Source organism: Labeo rohita, unplaced genomic scaffold, assembly GCF_022985175.1.
Source record: "Labeo rohita strain BAU-BD-2019 unplaced genomic scaffold, IGBB_LRoh.1.0 scaffold_2430, whole genome shotgun sequence".
NCBI classification, from domain to species: Eukaryota; Metazoa; Chordata; class Actinopteri; order Cypriniformes; family Cyprinidae; genus Labeo; species Labeo rohita.
Genome location: NW_026128694.1, coordinates 1 through 4,042, shown reverse-complemented (window position 1 = coordinate 4,042; position 4,042 = coordinate 1). Strand labels below are relative to the sequence as shown.

At 49.3% G+C, this 4,042-nt stretch overlaps 5 non-coding genes across 5 annotated transcripts; 1 reads left to right on the top strand and 4 right to left on the bottom strand.

Moving 5' to 3' along the window:
• Nucleotides 1-653: 653 nt before the first annotated feature.
• On the bottom strand, nucleotides 654-726 carry trnaf-gaa (transfer RNA phenylalanine (anticodon GAA)). Its single transcript has one exon. It is a non-coding gene; the product is annotated as a tRNA-Phe (tRNA).
• A 95-nt stretch (nucleotides 727-821) lies between these two features.
• Nucleotides 822-895, bottom strand: trnai-aau (transfer RNA isoleucine (anticodon AAU)). Its single transcript has one exon. It is a non-coding gene; the product is annotated as a tRNA-Ile (tRNA).
• A 909-nt stretch (nucleotides 896-1,804) lies between these two features.
• trnac-gca (transfer RNA cysteine (anticodon GCA)) lies at nucleotides 1,805-1,876 on the bottom strand. The gene has a single exon. It is a non-coding gene; the product is annotated as a tRNA-Cys (tRNA).
• A 672-nt stretch (nucleotides 1,877-2,548) lies between these two features.
• On the top strand, nucleotides 2,549-2,620 carry trnae-cuc (transfer RNA glutamic acid (anticodon CUC)). Its single transcript has one exon. It is a non-coding gene; the product is annotated as a tRNA-Glu (tRNA).
• Nucleotides 2,621-3,713: 1,093 nt separating this feature from the next.
• On the bottom strand, nucleotides 3,714-3,785 carry trnac-gca (transfer RNA cysteine (anticodon GCA)). The gene has a single exon. It is a non-coding gene; the product is annotated as a tRNA-Cys (tRNA).
• Between the last annotated feature and the right edge of the window lie 257 nt (nucleotides 3,786-4,042).

Genomic DNA, 4,042 nt, shown 5'->3' with positions numbered 1-4,042 from the left:
AAAGATCCTTAAAGTCTCTTTGTTTGATATCTTCACTGAAGGGCAAGCTCATCTCTGTTTCTCAGTGGTTTGGTCGCAGTGAAACTGGCCGATCGGCCAGTGGGAGAGCATTTAACTGAAGATTCGTGATTCTTTGAGTGGTGCGAATTGTCTTTGCAGTCGAGGGTGCTGGGATCCAGTGAGCCCCTTTCCCATACCGGCCCCTTCCTTCCCAGACACATGGGCCGCCTAGGTGAAACCGGCATCCTGGCCTGCTATGGTCATGAAAGAACTTGTCCGCAAAGGACTGTCCAGGCAAAAAAGAGAATAAATAAATGCCCTGGCCGGGTGGAGGATGGTGGAACCTGGCGTTAAGGAAGAACCGCAAGCGCTGAAGCTACGGCTCGTCAGCAGCAAAAAACTTGAGCGCTTGCTTTTCTTCCTTTACCTGCCGCAAGAAGGCACGCAGGTTCCACCGAGATTTGAACTCGAATCTCTGCATTCAAAGTCCGGCGCGTTAAACGTTACACCATGGAGCCACGACCGCCTTGCGCACAGCTGTCTGGGAAGGAGATAGCGTTGCGGCTATGGGGACCCATTTAGATTGGAGGGGTTGGATCCAAGTCACTGGATCACTGGACACCCTCGACCAAAAGACAGAAGCAGGCAGCATCTGCCGAAACCCGGGATCGAACCAGGGACCTTTAGATCTTCAGTCTAACGCTCTCCCAACTGAGCTATTTCGGCCAGTCTTGCCGTCAGCTTGGTCAGCAGGGCTTTACGTTAGGACCAACCGTCACTTTGCGAGAAGAGCAGAGATGAGCTAACAGACCAAAAGAAGCTGGCCCGTACGGGGATCGAACCCGCGACCTTGGCGTTATTAGCACCACGCTCTAACCAACTGAGCTAACCGGCCTGGATCCAGCTAATTTAATCAGAGTGCAGAGCTTTCAGTCCAAAGTGGGCACCCAGATTTGAACCAGGGACCTCTTCATCTGCAGTTAAATGCGCCACCACTGAGATATACCCCCATAGGATGCACTGTACAAAACCACTGAAACAAAACGACTCCCTTCAATGTGACGATATCAAACAAAGAGAGAGTCTGGCTTGTAACCCAAAGGTCGCTGGTTCGATTCCCGCACCAGCAGGAATTGAAGTTGGGGATTGTGAATGAACAGCGCTCTTTCCACCTTCAATACCATGACTGAAGTGCCCTTGAGCAAGGCACCGAACCCCCAATTGCTCCCGGGCGCTGGAGCAATGGCTGCCCACTGCTCCGGGTCTGTGTGTGTGTGTGTGCACTTGTGATGGGTTAAATGCAGAGGACCAATTTCGAGTATGGGTCACCATGCTTGACAATACGTCGTCACTTTCACTTTCAAAGACAGGCTGACTTTAAAGTCAAAGCTTTGGTTGGTCCAAAGCTGCAAAGGGGGGACCTAAATTTGACTCAGGGATCTCTTAATCTGCAGTCAAGGGTCCTACCACCGAGCTATACCCCGATGAGGCACACTGCAATAAACCAATGAAGGAAACTGACCTCCTTCAATGTGACAACATCAAACAATGCCAGCCTGACGTTGATGATAAACTTTCAGTTAGCTCGAAGCTGTCCAAACGTGGCACCCAGACTTCAAACAGTGACTTCTTGGCCTGCAGTTAAATGCTCCACCACTAAGCCAGCCTCCCTTTAAAGTCAAGGCTTCGGTTAGGCCAAGAACGCCACTTCCGGTGTTCGAACCACTAGAAGACAGTGAGCACCTTGACTTTGACAAGGTCAAACAATGACAGCTACACACTGAAGCTAAGCTGCCAAATACAAAGGGGGCACCCGGATTTGAACCGGGGACCTCTTGATCTGCAGTCAAATGCTCTACCACTGAGCTATACCCCCACAAACAGCGCTGCAACAAGGAGAATAAGTTCCTTCACTGTGACAATATCAAACAATAACAGCTTCACATGGAAGTCAAGCTTCGGTTAACCCAAAGCTTCCAGTCCAAAGGGGGCACCCGGATTTGAACCGGGGACCTCTTGATCTGCAGTCAAATGCTATACCCCCGTGAACAGAGCGGCAATAAACCACTGAAAGTGAATAAGTTCCTTCACTTTTGACACTTTGACAGTGTATATACAGTCCATGAGAAGTGATAATCCAGTTGGTTGCAAAGTTGTGACCGGAAAGGTAAATCAACAGTTTGGAAACTCCACAATCCAGCAAGTTCTGTTTAGTGATTCCCTGTTTGTCTGGCATGCTGCTCTCTTTATACAGTTCCTGCTTCCTGTCATGTGTTCTTAAAGACATACACACTAAAATGTTAAGAGGGGAAAAAATGGACTTGAGAAAACAAGTAAACCACTTCACACTCTATGATGCATAAAATCATTACAATACATAGAGCGGAAAAACATGTCTCTTGTGTGACAACGACACAGTCAGACGCGTTATCCATTGCGTCACTGGCCCACCGGCCGGGGTGGAGTTGCTGGGTTTCTACGTGACAGAGGCCTGTATTGCGGTCTGCTTCTTCTCATGATATTAACAGGCCAGCAGCCGCCCAGCCCTTCCCTGGTGGTCTAGTGGTTAGGATTCGGCGCTCTCACCGCCGCGGCCCGGGTTCGATTCCCGGTCAGGGAACGCTCTTTTTACCCCCCAGCAGCGGACTGCAAAGTCAATCTCGACTTTCTGCTTTGAGAAGGCTCAAAGAACTCTTAATCTGCAGTTAAATGCGCCACCACTGAGATATACCCCCATAAGATGCACTGCACAAAACCACTGAAACAATTGAATTGAACTGACTTCCTTCACTGTGAAGATATCAAACAAAGACAGGCTGACTTTAAGGTCAAAGCTTTGGTTGGTCCAAAGCTGCCAAGGCCAAAGGGGGCACCTGCATTTGAACCAGGGACCTCTTCATCTGCAGTTAAATGCGCCACCACTGAGATATACCCCCATGAGATGCACTGTACAAAACCACTGAAACAAAACGACTCCCTTCAATGTGACGATATCAAACAAAGAGAGAGTCTGGCTTGTAACCCAAAGGTCGCTTGTTCGATTCCCGCACCAGCAGGAATTGAAGGTGGGGATTGTGAATGAACAGCGCTCTTTCCACCTTCAACACCATGACTGAAGTGCCCTTGAGCAAGGCACCGAACCCCCAGTTGCTCCCTGGGCACCGGAGCAATGGTTGCCCACTGCTCCGGGTCTGTGTGTGTGTGTGCACTCGTGATGGGTTAAATGCAGAGGACCAATTTCGAGTATGGGTCACCATGCTTGACAATACGTCGTCACTTTCAAAGACAGGCTGACTTTAAAGTTAAAGCCTTGGTTGGTCCAAAGCTGCCAAGGGCAAAGGGGGGGCCTAAATTTGACTCAGGGATCTCTTAATCTGCAGTCAAGGGTCCTACCACCGAGCTATACCCCGATGAGGCACACTGCAATAAACCAATGAAGGAAACTGACCTCCTTCAATGTGACAACATCAAACAATGACAGCCTGACGTTGATGATAAACTTTCGGTTAGCTCGAAGCTGTCCAAACGTGGCACCCGGACTTCAGACAGAGACTTCTTGGCCTGCAGTTAAATGCTCCACCACTGAGCCAGCCTCCCTTTAAAGTTAAGGCCAAGAACGCCACTTCCGGTGTTTGAACCAGTAGAAGAGAGCGAGCATCTTGACTTTGACAACAAAGGACAGCTCAACACTGAAGTTAAGCTGCCAGATACAAAGGGGGCACCCAGATTCGAACCGGAGACCTCTTGATCTGCAGCCAAATGCTCTACCACTGAGCTATACCCCCACAAACAGCACCGCAATACACCGCTAAAGGAGAATAAGTTCCTTCACTGTGACAATATCAAACAATAACAGCTTCACATGGAAGTCAAGCTTCGGTTGACCCAAAGCTTCCAGTCCAAAGGGGGCACCCGGATTTGAACCGGGGACCTCTTGATCTGCAGTCAAACGCCATGAACAGAGCGGCAATAAACCACTAAAAGTGAATAAGTTCCTTCACTTTTGACACTTTGACAGTGTATATACAGTCCATGAGAAGTG